The 17,172-nt window shown below is 44.5% G+C and overlaps 1 protein-coding gene across 2 annotated transcripts in view; it reads right to left on the minus strand.

Annotated features, from left to right (window-relative positions):
• The window catches only part of TNR (tenascin R), a 324,699-nt gene that overhangs the window by 241,841 nt on the left and 65,686 nt on the right, over positions 1–17,172 (minus strand). The gene's annotated exons all lie outside the window — the stretch shown is intronic.

Genomic DNA, 17,172 nt, shown 5'->3' on the forward strand with positions numbered 1-17,172 from the left:
CCCCCCCCCCAGTGCACAAATTTTTGTGCACCGGGCCTCTAGTTTATACCAATAATGAAGAGAGTGATAGTGAAAGTCCATCGTGGATCTTACAGATTCAATCTCGAAAATTCTTAAAAATAGACTTAGTTTGTATGAATCTGGTATTTAAGAAAGTAAGTGGTAATGAAAGGTGGCTGGGACATTCTGGATAGCACTCTGGTCTTGTCTTCTGTTTATTTCTTTTGCTCTCCAGCATCTGAGTTCTAATGGTCCCTGATAAATAGCATGCTGGAATATGATTACAGAGCAGACATTGTTATTACATGATGTAGCTGTCAACTGTGCAGCCGTTACTCCCAATGTTCAGGGATCCATAATAATGAAAGCAAAGATAACATGGATAATTAAAACTTAAAGAGAATCCAGTATCATTTTTAAGCTATTTAGTTTCTCCCACACCAAATCTTTGCTCCTAACTCACAAATAAATAGACTACATGGGGCTGTACCTCGTCTTCCTAATCAGTGATGGGACTGATTATAAAATCATCAAAAGACAGAGAATAGCACAAGGAAAAAAATAGAGAGGCCCTGGGTAATCCACAGCCTGACTAATCATGCCTGCATGACAATGACTATATTTTCATGATAGGTTCATCTTAAGGAGCCAGAATAAGCCAGGTATCAGCTAATCAGTGCCTAGATAATTAAATATTGGGTGAACTTCTGTGTGGTTCCACGAAGAAATCTCCCACTAAGGGGAAAATGTCAAATCTGATGTCATCTGGACTCCTTTTCACTGTCTAAAGCTTCTCTCAGCTGTGACTTTGGATTAGATCTCTTTGCTCACGCTTATTATCTGTACATGTGGCCTCATGATCACCATCTGACACAGCTCTGCAGAGAAGGAGATGCTGAATATAATGAGGATGAAGTGAGTGTCTTCCCCAGCAATGACGAGCTCCTTCTCCCCACCCATTTCCAGTGAACCTTAGGAGAGACTCGTGGATTTGCAGGGTTCCTCCATTACTTTTCAGCTTGCGCACGAGCATCTCACTGCTTCTCTTTGTGGACGCATAACACACAGCCGGGTGGCTGTAGTCCAGCTCTGTGGAACGCCAATGTCCCCAGGCCCTGAGGCTGAGATCTTCTCAGGATGGGGAAGAGACAGTGAGAACAAGCTTTCTTTTATGCAGACTCCTGCTGGAAGAGATGTCCACAAATCCGTTCTTGTTTAGCTGGACAGGAGAATGAATCACATGAGGATTCTCAGTCATTAACAATAACTGATTATGACACTTGGGCAGGGACACTCTTCAGTGACTTCCAGAGACTGTTCATCCTCCTTCCTGGGAAAATGCCAGGCTCTCTGTCATTCTTGTATTAAGACCCCAAATCCACTTGGGCTGAGTCTCCCTTGATGGCTTCCTGGCAATGAGGCTCCTGTGCACCTGTCCTCAGGCTAGGACTTAGCACAAAAGGCCCAATTCAACACCTGTTTTGCCTCTTTCATCTAGACCTGGGGAAATTAGTCAAAGGAAAATAAAATGGGGAAAAAAGATGTATCTGGAAATAATGTTAATATACAAGATTCATACTTTGATGTCTTACATACTAGCAAGATGCCAACCACAAGTTTGATTTCAAACTTCCTAGCAGCCGATTTGAGACAGAGAGTCAGTTGTGTGGTTTGCATTGTCCATAAGATAAAAATAAACGAGTTGTCCAGGAGTAGTATCCAGGTGACAATATCAAGTAAGTCCCCCTACGTGTCCTCAAAGGTAGGACATAGTAACAGAAAGATTAATGTAGTACCCAACAGCATCCTCCATCACTCAGTGTGGAGAGAGTACAAGGGGTGGCAGAAGGAGGATGCTCAGCACTATGGTGACCTCTTTATATATTTTTGTCTTTCAGCTAGGATTTTTAAAAAACCTTCCCCATGTCTGATATGGCGGGAATAAAAAACAACTTTTCACTAATGTAGCCCTTTGTTCATGAAGCTAGATTACAAATGGGCTTGCTCTAGACCAGTGGTTCTCAACCTTCCTAATGCCGCGACCCTTTAATACAGTTCCTCATGTTGTGGTGACCCCCAACCATAAAATTATTTTTGTTGCTACTTCATAACTGTAATTTTGCTACTGTTATGAATCGTAATGTAAATATCTGATATGCAGGATGTATTTTCATTGTTACAAATTGAACATAATTAAAGCATAGTGATTAATCACAAAACAATATGTAATTATATATTCAATATGTGTTTTCCGATGGTCTTAGGCAACCCCTGTGAAAGGGTCATTCGACCCCCAAAGGGGTTGTGACCCACAGGTTGAGAACCGCTGCTCTAGACTCTAGAGCTGTGCCAAGAATTCTTTGTATTAAACAGAGGGGGAAATGTTTCCTGAACATAAATTCTTTATCAGGAAAGCCTCAGAGCACAGGTTAAAGATATGAGCTATCCAAACTTCTGAAGTCTATCACTACAGGACGAAAATGAAATTTTCATGCCCAATTCAGTTCAATAGACAGTTATTGTGTTAGGTACTGTTAAGTTAATATATGAAGATTAATAAAACTTTGTCGCTGCTATCCAGTAGGTCACAACCAGAGGGGAGAGAGAGAGTAGACTCAATAATCCCTACCCAGGGTCATGCCAACTCTTAAGGATACTCTGGCAGCAAAGTGAAGGGGTTTCTAACCCAGCTAAGGGGGATCAGAAACAGCAACCTGAGGGGGAAATCCTTGAACTGAGTCTTGAAGAACACTTTCATCACCGCTGCCCCCAATCCATAAGAAAGAGCCCAAGTGTGTGTAAGGGCACAGGCATTTCGTGCCTGCCCATGCACATGGTCTACATGTGTCTGTGGAGTGAGTGCTACAGGGAGATGGTGTTGCAAACCTAGGGACCTAGGGACCATCAGCATAATTCAGGGAAGCACGATACAGCAAGAAAACTGGTATATAACTGAAAGGAGGTTAGGGAGTTGCAGGAGACCCATCGGGAGAAGAACCCAGAGGCCATATTCACATGGAAAAGGAGCTTGGACTTTTTGTGTTAAGAAACAAGGGGTCACAAAGTGGACATGACAACATCTGCATTCTGTGTTACCACTAAAGTACCACAGATGAAGGGTTGAGTTGGCAGCCAGGTGGAGTAGAAAGAGTGGGGACCTGGAGACTGGCTAGCATGCTGCAGTGAACTATGAGAAAGGACAGAAGCCTGAGATAGGGCAAGGGTTGGGAAAAGGGAAAAGGGTTGGTTTTGAGAATACATCCTTGGCAGAAACATTAACAGAACTTTGTAACCTATTGAGTGAGAGGTGGGGAAAGCAGTCTAAGGTGTTTCTCTCATTTCTCATACCAGTAAATGATGATGCACCAAGAAGATCAGAAAGAGAAGCACACGCATATTCCTGGCCTTTCACCTGTAAATGGGCCACTATTAGATAGATAGTAGCCCCTCGTGCCCAATTTCATAGGCACTTTTAACATCCTGGAGATATGCTCTAAGTTGTCATAGAAATTTCTCCTATCAGCCTCTAGTTAGAAGGCAGTGCTATGAGTGGGAAGTGTTTGGAGATACGAATTGGGAGTTCCTGGCCTCTTCTACGCTATTGCTGAGTAACAGTAACATTGGTCACCATAAGTCACCAACTGCCTGTAGCTCAGTTTTCTCATATGTACAATGGGTGTTTGACAAGGCCTGCACACCTATCTCACAGTCAATGTAAAGACCAAACACAGTAGTTTACTGGATCATGTTTTTAAAATATGTGTACTATGCAAAGGTTAGGGACAGTGGTTACTACAGGAGGGGAAAGCAAAACAAAGGATGGTAAGAGGGACTTAGAAATGCAAAGGCAGCTCTGCAGGACCCAGAGAACTTTTTCACTGCCGCCCCCCCTTCTTTTCATTTTCTTTTCAGTAGGCAATAAAAAAACACAGAAATATGACCACAGAAGTGCTGCCAAATTCAATACTCATAATAACTATTCAATATTCAGCAATACACATGCAATATTGCAGATGGTTGTGGGATGTGATGGTCTCTTTCCAATAGTTCCAAAGGGGAAAACAAAATGTTATAAGACAACAGCCAGTCATTTGATGCATCCTGACTGTTTAAGAGACATAAGAGTCAGCAATCATGTGCAAATTAAAACATAATTATACACACAGACTACCCAGGATTAAGTAACATTTCACAGATGCATGCTAAATTACTAAACATCTTTGGAAATAAATTGTGACCATCATTTGCTATTATCCCCAAAATATTATTACCAAAACAAGTCAAAGTACAGAGATACATATTGCCTAGTGAGTTAAAGGTATGCACGTCATAAGAGATTATTACCACAAATTTGAGGGGGGGAGGTGTTAGTCACTAAGTAGTCATTTTACCCCACAGGGTCAGTAAACAATTTATGTAAATGTGCACCAATAGACACATTGCCCAACAAAATTCCATTCCTCCCTTGGCAATGCAAAGTATTTAGCTTTGAGGTAGCCAGTCACAGTTTATTACAGATCTAATCAGTGCCACCCCATCATAATCCCTAGCTGCAAGCAATTATGCCTATCTCAGTCCCTGGTGTGAGTTGTGTCACATGGCAACCTAGTCAGATGATGGCTATGGGCAGAAGGGTCAAGTAAATAGTAGTGTTGGGTTTATTAGTCCAGAAATTGGGAGGAGAGAGACAAAGTTGGATGAGGACATACATTACAAAGTAGACCAGTGGCTGATTCCTTGCTATCCCCATTCCTCTGCACCCCTCTCCCAGTTCCACAAAGCCAGGCAACTTAAAGAGATGACCCTTATGGCCAAGTCCTGGGGCCATTTTGTGAACTGAGGCCCTGAGCTCTGACTGCTTTTCTACATCCCCAAGACTAGTACACTCCCCATCATCTCTGTATGCCCCCACCTGGCATGGTGTCAAGCACATGACAAACAATCAGTGCATGTTTGCTAAACATAGGAAATCTTTAATGAAATGGAAGCCATTTTCTGGCCTTGGAATGCCCTTGCCCATTAAAAGTTCCCAGTAGAACCCAGGCCATCACCAGGCAAGTTACCCTCTAACTCTGTGTCACATGCCCTATTCGTGGGCAGGGGAGGGAGGGAATGCATGAAACTGTCTCTCCTCTCCTTCGTGTTCCTGAACACATTTTATTCTTTACATAATTTAAGTTCTTTTCCTTCTTTCAGTGCCTTAGGAATGAGCCATTAGTCAATGGTGAAGTGAACAAATTAGCAAGTATTTATCGAGTGCTAACTGGGTGTAAAGCTCTGTGTTAAGTACAATTGAAAGATTTTTTAAAATTTTTATTAACTCCAGCTGAAAAGATTGAAGACATACAAATGAAGTAATTTGGAAACAATAATAAAACATGTGTTTAAATGATCATGAAATTTATGTACAATTTATGCACTGCTTACTTTCAAAACTATCTTCATCAACATATAATAAAATACATATATGCAGAAAACAATTAAAATAATAACAGCAAGAAAATGAAGCAATAAGATTGGTACCATTGTGATTTAACCCAGTTATTAATAAATGGAAAGAAGCAAAGGGTAGCTACAATTCAGATACATGCCCAGTAAAGTCTAAATGACATAGAGAGGGTGCTTGTGTGTCAGTCATACCAGGGAACAGGGCATTAGCCAGAATGAGAGTGGCCACTGCAAAGGCACGAAATCTGAAATAGATAGGCTCCTGAAAAGCGAGTTCTCTCTCTTGGCCCCCTTCCTCTCTGGGAACTCTTGCAAGGGATGCACTCCCCTGCAATCACCCACTTGGTTCATAGACCTCACACAATGGAATGATGGACTGGAACTAGTCTGATGCTGTTCTGGAATCAACTCCACCATGGAATGGAAACTCTGGACACTGGCTTTGCTTCTAGCTCTGCTAAAGCTCCAATTGCACCTTTTCCAGGACTGGTTTAAGAGAAATAGGACTTTGGAAACTGAGGGATATAACGCTATGTAAATAAAAATCACTCATTCTCCCATGTGAGTCTTACAAAATCCTTCTTTCTCAAGATATGGTAAGAACACCCCTCCCACTAGCAACAGAGAAATTCCACCTGTGCAATTCTCCGATAACAAGATGATTATGCTACCAATTGGGGATGCATGGTTGATGCCACCAGCATGATGGCTGGTTTTAAGACTCTCAGCAGCCACGGCAATAAAAGAAATGGGAATATGGTGCAGTATACTAATAGACTCTTCATGATGACTTAGGAGGAAATGTCTATGGTGCCAAGAGAAGCAAACATTTTCCTGGTATTAAATTTTAAGAAGAATTTATAATGTGAATCATTATATCAGGAACATTGAACAACACAACGGACAATATCTTCCACAACAGTTTTTAGAGAAATGGGGAAATGTTTTAATACTTAAAAATAGCCTTCCATAAAAATCATGGGCATGACAACCAACAAAACTGAGTAAAGACATTTCCACAGGAAACAAAGTTAACATGGTCCAGGAATACAGGCTTCTCAATGACCTGACAAGAGTCAGGCAGAGAACTTAATAAACATTAAGTACTGGTACACTAAAATGTTGAGTGGAGACTCACATGCTTTAGATAAACATGCAAGTATGTCAAAGCTGCTATTTTGTTGTGAAAGTTAAGAAAACTAACCATTACTCTTGTTTGAACTAAGGGCCACAAGAACGGCTTGACACAGTGCCAGATTTTTCCTAATTCCTGGATGCTAGAGCAAGAAGTTGAGTTTTTTGGTAGTATATTAAAGGGTGAACATGTTTGGGGCAGGGAGGTAAAATAAAGATATTCTAGTTCTGTGTCATTTCAGGATCAAAGACTTACCCTACAATTTCCCCCTCTTCCATCATAACTCATGTCTCTACAAACTTCCCACCCCATGGTCACTAAAGGGGCTCCCCATCTGACTTGGGTAATTCTTCTGTTAAAATGTTACTTAGGACAGGAGGCCAATTTTGCATCTAGATTTGGTTGCACTGACTGGGTCCCTTTTTACTAGAAACAAACTGCATAAACAGTGCTGGCCTGATGGGTGGGCGGAGCACCACCATGCTGAGCTGGCATAATCTGAGTGCCTGGCCACAGAGTCAAGACAGAATTCTTGCAAATAACTTTCCCTATGGCCCATCAAAAAGCTTCCAGCTCCACCATCAGGGATGCACCCTCTGGGCTCCCTATCTTTAAGAGGTTGCAATTAAATAGTGTAAACTGAACCTTAATCCTCTACCACCTGCTGATAGAACCAGAAGGGTCACAGACATAACCTGGCTCAAAGATCACAAGCTTACTGATTGCAGGCCAAATTCGTCCTGCTGATGTGTTTGTGTGAACTGAAGAGTGATTTAAAATATAAACTTTTCACATAAAATTCAATTTTTTCAGTTCTCCTAAAAAATTAGAATTTCTGGCAACACCAGGCCTATACCACCTATGGCAGCAATCAGCCAATGGAGCAGACTAGCCCCTACCCCTTTAGTCAAAGCAGGCTTCCTCCACTCTGCCCACTCCCCACCACTCCCTAGTGCAGTGATGGCGAACCTTTTGAGCTCGGCGTGTCAGCATTTTGAAAACCCTAACTTAACTCTGGTGCCATGTCACATATAGAAATTTTTTGATATTTGCAACCATAGTAAAACAAAGATTTATATTTTTGATATTTATTTTATATATTTAAATGCCATTTAACACAGAAAAATCAACCAAAAAAAATGAGTTCGCGTGTCACCTCTGACATGCATGTCATAGGTTCGCCATCACTGCCCTAGTGTCTTCTCCCAGGCCTACTGCACCCATTTACATGACATGCCTCATCCTGTGGCCATTTTTTCTTTAATCCTTCATGATCCAATACTCTTATTTTATGCCCTACAGTGGGGAAGAGACTTGCTCAAGTTTGTATATCTGGTAAGAGGCTGAGCCAAAGGTAACCTGGCCTTCCCAGGCCCCCAATTCTCTCCATGGCAGATCTAAGCCCTCAGCAGGCAGGATGGGACAGGTGCCAGTGGAGGTCAACCCCTCCACAAGGAAGTGGAGTTAGGAAAGCACCAAAGACAAGTTTGGCTCAGTTCACATTGTTCTGCCCTGGGCAGGTTCTGCCTGCAATAATATTTTACAGCATCCTCCAGAAAAATCAATTGGTTTAAAATAGCAACTGATTCTTGCCCTGGGTGAAAATGTTAGGCATATGCAAAAAAGGGAGCATTGTGTTTTCTTTAAAGCTCTCCCGAACCTGTGAACAAGTAGAATTGTTCACCACACACGCCCACACACACAAAAAAAATCACTCAACAGTATTTTCTTAGGGGAGAGACAGATTTAAAATTTAGGAATGTGGGGGCTTATTTAATTCTTTAGGAGCCTTTCTTTCAGCCACATAATGCCTTTCTTTGATATAATATTCGAAAATACGCTTGTCACTACTTTATGCTAAAATATAAATGGCTCATGGTCTCTAGCTCTCTTTTAGGAGAAAGAAGCGAAGTAAGGGGGGTGGGGGACCTGGCGTAAATGGCTCTGCCTAGATGAAAAAGTGCAGGCAGAACATTTCCAAGCTGCTAAACACCAGAAGGAGATAAGAGGTGGCGTGTGAACTGCCAATTATGATGGTAACAATAATGAAAATAGTCCCCACTGTGCTTTGGAAAGCCCCAGTCCTGGGCTGGCATGAGCTCCAAAGCTCAGGTGTTCTTGCGCAGCACAAGGGCAGTAGGGCCTCCCTTACCTGGAAGCCAAGTGATTCCAGGGCTGTGGGTCAGGAATGTGAGGTCCCAAGTAGCCCCCCAAAGAAAGGGCTGCCTCAGTCCCTTAGCTTCTATTCTAATCGGCATGAGTTCTTTTCTAAGGTGGAACCCCAGAGTTTCCAACCTTTTCCACTTCAGTCGCTGGCAGGTCCCCTCCCTCCCCCAGTGTGTGCAGTGCAGCTGGCATGAGCAATCAGCTTTCCTTCACCTTCTTCCCTCCTGGAGAATACCCTCTCCTCCCCCACCTGTAGGAAAATTCCAGCCAACCTTTAACTCCTCTTATCCATGAAGCCAAAGCACCCCCACCCATGGGAATTATATTTACGCTTTGCCCTCGCTGCTGGCTGCTGCTGCAATTCCTTCCTAGCACTTTATTCTGTCTGGTGTTATACGTCTGGTTTAGCTGTCACCATCCCTAACAAGACGTGAGTTCCTTGAGCCCCAGTACAGTGCCTCAGCTATGTTTCCACCCTCAAACCTGCAGAATTTGGGGCAGTAGTAAGCACTCAATGAATATCTAATGAATCTAGGGCTCCACTTTTTAAAAAGCAGCTGCTTTGCTGGAATGAGAAGCTGTGTGATACCAGCTAGGGAGGAAGGAAGTCAGTCAGGTTCAAACAACCTAGAGGGGCGACCTCACTCCCACACTGACCTCTCCCTCCGCATCACATGGTAGCAAATGGCTTGGCATCCTGACGCTGCGATGGCATGATTTTAATTATCACCCGTGCGCATTTTCTTCCTTTCTCTGTCCATCTCGCAGAAGGGAGCATCCCTGTCTCTTCTGGGTCACTCCCCAGCCACACATACACCTTCTCATTTCATCAATAGTCACTGCAAACCCACTTTCCCCTTCACTGCAAACACACTCGGTCTTCTCCCCAAGTCAAACACTCTTCCCGTCCTTAATGTCACCTTCTGCGCCCCAGCCTGTCCACCCTCAGTCTTCCAACCTCAGTAAATGCGTCACCACCTGCCCAGTGGCTCAGCCTGAAACCTCAGACCTAGTCCTTCATTTCTCTTTTATTCACGCCCTGTCCTGGCCCCATAGTGGCCATCCTCGCCAGCTCTGGTCCAGAATGCCTCCCCCATTGGCCCACTTCTCGCCCCTCATTTCATGCCTGGAGCACCAAACTGGACCCCCACTTCCTCTCTTTGTCCATAACCTGGATCCCTCCCAGAAGCCAGAGGAACTGTAATGCATGCTTGAGCCACCCTCCTCCTGCCTGGGGCCCTCCCAGGGCTCCCCACCACCCCAGGATGAATTCAAGGCCCGAGTGGTCAGGCCGCCACCCGCCCCACCTTCATGCTCACTTCTCTCCGGCTGCTCTGACCTCTGCTTTTCCTTCAACCTTGAATGTATCCAACTCTCCATCTTGGAGTTTTCTACTTGCCATTCCTTCCGGTCCTTCCCAGGCTTTCCTTCTCTGCCCTCAGCTTAGAATCACCTCCCATGCAGTTCCTTGAGCCCTATTTAAGGACCTCCTGCCTGCACCACTTTTCATCCCTGCACTTATTCCCCACACTCAGAAAGTATGATGTCACGCTAGTGTCTGCTCATGCAACGTCCCTTCCCCCTGTTTCCCCCTGTCTTGGTCAGGACAGACATCATCTTTCTTACTATCTGATGCAGCCACAGCACTTAGCACAGACCCCAGCACGTAGAATGGGCACAGAGCAAAAATGACTGCCTACAAGTGAGCTTTTCAGCTCAGGAGTCCCGTCTCCACAACCCCGCCCTCAACTCCACACAGACTGATCTCCCTCCCTTACCAACCTCCTGAAATCGCTCCTAACTAGCAATCCAGTGACCTTCTTGCAGCCCTCATCTCCCTCTGTGTCTCCATAGCCCTTCATTCATTCACAGCTATTTTTCCACCCTCACTGTCCACTCTTCATACACGTGTTCTAGAAATTTCCACGTGATGTGCCTCATGTTCAACCCCTGCCCTCTCTTGTCTCCATATCTTGGCAAGTGTAATTTTCTCTGCCTGAATGACCTTTTACCTTTTTTTAAACAGGTAAAATATGATTCTGTTAACATGTGTTAAGATTATAAAAGATTAATATTGAATATAAATACAGCAAAGCATACAGGCAAGTAGAAATCCTTCTAAACAGTGCTTCTCCAACTGGGATCTACAGACCCTAGGGAATTTAAAAATTTTGTGCCTTCATTTTGATATCAATCTTTAAAAAACAGTTCACAGAAGCATAATCTATTGTTGAGTTGCCCACCTAATCACCAAGTGCTTTGATGTGACTACAATGCCTGTGCTTGCATTGTTGTTTACAGTAACCATGGCAACAAGGAGATCTGGCTTAATTGGCACAGGCTAATGAGAAACTAATAGTGGGACAGCACAGCAACCACCCCCTTCCCCAGCTGACTACTGACTCCTCTTCCAGCATCAAATACACAAGGACCAGGGCTAGGCTCTTGGAAGCAGGAGACAAAGCTGTGGGAAAGGATTTCAGCTCAGGCAGAGAGGTCAGCATGTTCTTGGGGGAGGGAGGGGGGCCCCCTAGGGGTGAGGGAAGGAGTGGGAGGCAAGTGTGGAGGGTCAAATCCAGAGAGCAACATAGAGAGGAAGGTGTTGACCTTCTACCCCCCCGCCCCCCATTCCTCAGAATGAATGAATGATTGAAAGGAGGGAAATTCAGGCACAACAAAGATTTTTTAAAATAATTTAAGAATACTGTGACTAGCTATGTTTCAAGAAAATTGAAAAAAAACTACATAAAATGAATAAACCTTAAAATATACAAATTATTATATTTATTACAGATACTGAAAAGATAATTGAAGAAATTCTTCCAAAGAATCCCAGGCCTGGTCATTTATGCAGGTACATTCTGGGCAATGTTCAAGCAGTAGATAATTTCTACATCATATATACTGTTTCTGAAAACAGAATAAGAAAGATGCTTAACTCACTCCATGAGGCTAATATTACTGCGAGCCTAGAAATGCATAAGGATAGTACAAGAACAGAGATTATAGGTTCATTTCATTTAGGTACATGAAACAAAAATCCCAGATAAAAGATTAACCAACTAAAGACAACAGTGAATGGAAACAATTAAGAGATTATAGTCAAGTAAGACTGATCCCAGAAAAAAAGGGTAGTTTAACAACAGAAATTTATTCTAAATCACTATATTCATATAGTGATTATATTATTATTTTAATATATTCTGAAAAAAACATTTAATGAAGTATAAACCTATATATAATTTTAAAATAACTTTCAAAATACTGAAAATAAAAGTTTCTTAACCTGATAAAGGTTACATAATAAACTCCAGAGCAAGCCTCATACACTTAACCCAATAGATTTTTTAAACTATGGGATTATATTTGTCACTTTGAGTTGGCAAAACATTTTTAAAGGACTTTAGAAGTACAAACAACAAAGTAAAAAATTAATAGATTTCTATTCAGTGGTGACCACATAGACACAATTAAAAATAAGTAACAACTTGGAGGTGATATCTCAAAGTATAGAACCAATAAGAAATTAATAGCCATGACATAAAAGAATCCTGCAAACCAGTAAGAAAGGAAACCCAGTAGAAAAGCTGGCAAAAGCTATGGGTAGAAAATTCACAGCAAAGAAAAGCAAACTGGCTAACAAATATGTGAAGAGATGGTCAACTCACGATTAATTGGGGGAAAAAAACCCAAAAATGCCAGTTAACACAATGATAAAATACTTTACACCTATCATGCTGACAAACATTAAATCAGACCCTCTCAAGGCTCAGCAAGGAAGTGAGACGAGAAACCCCAGGTGCTCCTACTGGCATGGAAACTGGCAGCGGCTCCCAGGAACAATCTCACTGAAACCATCTATGTGCAAGGATGTCATAACCGCCGGCCTGTTCCTGGAATCACGCTCCCAAGAAACTTTCACACGAGTGGATGAGGCGATGTGCCACAGCTCTCCTTGTGGCAACTGGAAACTGAAGGTGACCTAGGTGCTCGCCCTGGGGGCCCAGGGGAAGTGGAGCCGGTGCTTAGCATGACATGCATGTCGTCAGAAGGAATACTGACAAGTTCACTCAGCAACACGGTCATTCTTAAAAACATGGCAGTAAATGAAAAAAGTCAGAAGCAGAATGAAGTATATGTACATAAATTAAAACCAGACCACAAAACAACACTATATACTTTACTAACAAACAAAAACGGATGTCCAAGGACACAACTCACACATATTCAAGTAGGTGCTGATGGGAATGGGAGGGTATTGTGGGGGGCAGGGCAGGAGGAATGCAGAATCAAATGGAATAAGACAAGAGAGGGGCCTTGTACTGACAAATCATGATCGCTTGCTGTAATTTAAGGGAAATAATTAATCCAGTTTGGCATATCTTGAGTTTACAGGGGGGGAAAGTGGTAGAAATACTGGGTTATTACATAAAATACAGGGTGAGGCAAAAAAAGGTTTACAGTTGTGAGTATGTGCGACACTGAGTTTATGCCTGTATTATTTTCCATACGAACTGTAAACTTTTGCCCCACCCTGTACAGATACCTTAAAGTCAGAAGACTTGGCACCACACTGCTCAGTAATCAGACTTGCTATCACTTTGTAAACGGAGATTTCTTGTGAGTGAAACAACAGCATAGCATATTACATTGATGTGGTTGATTTCAATGTGGGAATTTTTTCTTTAGTTTTGACTTTATTTATAAATTTATCTTTGTTGTATAATTATGTAAGGTTTCCAAGTGTTAAGACTGTAGTGTACTTAGTGTTATGTTTGCATAGATCTAAGTACCATTATAATAAAAATAGTTTAAACGGAGTCCTTGAGAATACTTTTCTCTACAAGAGACCGGTTCCTCTTTACTCTGGAGTGGGAAATGCTACTTGAGGGTGGGAGAGTTGAGTGTCATCCTAAGGCACAGTGGTGTGGTGCCCTAACACATCTAGGTATTTCTTTTGCTCCTTCCCTAACCGTTTTTAGAGCGGTCCTGTGAATTCCCCCCATTCCTTCTTGCTTATTGCCTGTCACGGTGCTGAGGCCCTAGTTACCCTTTGATATTTAAAAATGAAACTCTTCAAGAGCAAGGTGCCGGTTTTAGCTGCAGAGAGTCCTAGATGTTTGGGAAGACAGGACCTGTGTGCAAAAGCACTTTGGAAACTGCGAAGGATTATCTGCAATTTATTATAATGACTGTTGTCATTGCTGCTTCTCCCACTGCTGGAAGCAAAGAGCCTGCTGTGACCTATGTCAGTGAATTACTCTGGTCATTCCCCGAGTAGGGACAGCCTAGGCATCACCTTGCTGATGCCCTCACCTGTGAAGGGAAAGGAACAGGGAGGTCTGGGACAGCTTTGTCACCTTCGTTCTGAGCTGTATTAAAGAGCACACTGAGGAGGCTGCTCGGGGTTGGGTGGGGGCAATGGAACAGGATGTCTATTCAGTGCTGCTGCGTATGTCGATACAATTAGTGCTTGGGCTTCGGGGATTGAGGGTGCTGGAATCCAGCCAGGACTCTGTTCACTAAGCCTTGTGTCCTGTGCAGGAGGGTGACCTCCCAGAGAAAGAGGGAGGGTCGCCCTACAGCACCAAGTCTTCAGTCCATCTGCCCAGACAGGGGCACCTTTTAAAAATCTGTGCTTGCAGCGGGGAAAGGGGGAGGGGGAGGAGGAGAAAGAAGAGGAGGAGGGGTGTGTGTGTATGTGTGTGTGTTTCTAATTTGTCCCAAGCTTCCGTCAGCTCATTAAGCTCTATGCCAGCCTTAAACTCTATGCCAGCCCTGCCCCAACCCAAGGTGCCACACAGACCAACAGTGACCTCACGGTGGCCATTAGCTGTCAGACAAATTTATTTTTCAGTTCTTCTTGACCGGCTGGGTATGAACCAGTGACCTCTCTGTAAAAATCTCCCAACTCCATTAACTCAGCCACCCAAGAGCACAGCTCCTGGTTACCATTTAGTCCTGAAATCAGAGCCTACGTGGGGCCTATTGTACTGGGTGCTCTGTTTAGGCACATGCCTGGAAGGGCTCTGAATGGACTCCCCCCACTGCCTACCCTCCATCCTGTCCCATTAGCCCAGGCTGGGTGAGAGAAGAGGGAGGGCGGAGTATCACTGGAGGAGAGTGACTGGTCCCCATAGGGTGACAGGTCATCAGGGCTGAGCTGTCTATATCAGCCCTACATCACAGCTGGCAGAGGTGAGGAGATGAGGACGCTGTGGGTGGAGGGCATTTGTGAGTGAGAATGTACGTTTGAGCCTGAAGTTGTGCACATGTGTGTTGCATGCTTATGCTTGTGTGTAAACGGATGTTATATGCATTAATTTGATTGTAAATGAGGATCTATGTGTGGGGTGTTTTGGTTGTGTTTGTTGTAGGAAGCTGTACATACTGAGCACAAGAGTGAGACTGAGGGATCCAACTTTTGAGGAAAGAAGTGAGAAAGGAAGACACAGGAGGTAAGGAAGAAGAAGAAAAGACACAGGGAGAAGATGATGGAAGAGAGAGAGCAATTAAGAGGAAGGAGAAGAGACTGCCTTGGGGGTGGCTAGTCCTCAGAAGCAGAGGCTGGAACACTCTTTGTGAGATGGATGTTCTGAGGTCCCCATTAAGGTCCCAGGTGAATGAGGGGATGGAGAGAAGCAGAAGCAGCAGCAACACAACTGCCGCCACGCGGTGCCCCAGCAACACACAGATCACCAACACCTGATGACTGTGTCACATCCTAAGCCTACAGGGTCTCCCAGCCAATGCCCTCGCACCTCCAGGCTGCACTCTCAGCCCCAAACAGTCAGACCAGCAGCTCCTAAGTCAGGGGACTCAGCTCCCAACTGCCTGACTCTGCCTCTCCAGGCCCAGTCTATTAGCTGCCATGGGGTCAGGGCAGGGCAGAGTGGCAAGGAGACACTACTCCCATCTGACCTTATAGGGAGAACTGAGGCGAGGAGGGGTTCAATGGCTGCCCCAGAGTTCATTCACTCTCATTGCATGAAGGGATGAGAGGGCTCAGAGCCCAGACATTTAGTGGGCAGCCAGCCCTGCAGGTGGTTAAGTCAGTTCTGTGTGCTCCATGCGGAAAGCGGTGACAGCCCAGAGTGACAGAGAACAAAATGAACCCTGCTGCCCACCCTACTGGTGGCCCAGCCACTGAATCACAGGCTGCAAAGACCTGGCTGGGAAAAGGACTTCCATCAAGTAAAGATGACATTCTCAAGGGTCTCAGTGGCTGAAACTTTTTCAGCCAATGCCCAGGATTGGCAACACAACTTCCCCATCTCTCTCCCCCTGCGATGTTTACACCACTCAGTCTACAGAGAATGTTACCAGGGATCTCCATAATGTCACTGACTGGCCCCATGACCTTGGGCAAATTCTTTCCCCTTTCTATACACCTTAGTCTCTCTGTCAGCAAAATGCCTGTGTATCTCCCAGACTTGCCCCCGCCCCAGGGGGGGGGGGGGGCGGAATCAAGTGAGGATGGTTATGAAAGCCCTTTAAAAAGCAAGGTCTAGTTCATTCAATTCCCAGTTGTCATCATAGACATCGGGGAGGGAGTTGAAGTGGGTGAGAAGGGATCTGGAGACCATGGTGTCTTGGGTTCACAGGAAGCCCCTATTGGAGTACAGGAGGGGACCTCAGTGAGAAAGTAAATGGGAGAACAGTGGGTGCTAAGCCAACAATGAGAGCCCAGAAGTGGAGGGAAGTTTACTCCCTTCTCCACTGTCTCAGCAGAGGCTTCTAGAAGATGCAGACCCAGAGGTAGGGCCTGAAATAGGGGAGGAGACTCCAGATCGTGCATGGCCCAGGTACAGGGGTGTGCTCCCAGGAATGACACTGGTGTCACTCAATCCATAGCTTGACCAAAAACACCAAGCGGTTTCTCTTTGTGCCTGAGCAGAGGCCATCTGGGAAAATCCTGAGTTCAGAGCGCGGGGTGGTGACATCGGAGCACTTGATTGCAGGGACATCAGAAAGGCTTCACTGACAAGGGGACTTGGGTTGAGCCTTGAGACAGGAGAAGGGCTCCCAACCTCTTCACCAGGCGGCTCAACACAGCCAGCCCACCCAGGGAGAGGCCTCCCAGTTTGACAGCTGAGAGCCAGGAAAGCAAATGGTTTCCTGTAGGGAGGGATTTTGCTGCAAATCCCTAATCAATGAGGAGAAATTTAAAGAGATTAGGGTAGCTGCTGGCTGCACACATCCTTCCTCCCCTCCCCACTGCTGGAGCTTCCTTTCCTTTGACTTTGGTTTTCCCCTCTATTTCCTCCCATCTATATCTATCAACTCTTGCTTCTTCCACTCCCTTTCATCCCTCCCCTCTTCCCTCCTCTTCCCTGGAACCTCCTGGGGCCTCTCTGCCCACCCCTCTTTCTCTTGCCCTCTCTCTGCCCTGCTCCCCACCTATTCCGCCCCCCCCCCCCCCC

The sequence above is a fragment of the Myotis brandtii genome, unplaced genomic scaffold, assembly GCF_000412655.1.
Source record: "Myotis brandtii unplaced genomic scaffold, ASM41265v1 scaffold250, whole genome shotgun sequence".
In the NCBI taxonomy this organism is placed as follows: domain Eukaryota; kingdom Metazoa; phylum Chordata; class Mammalia; order Chiroptera; family Vespertilionidae; genus Myotis; species Myotis brandtii.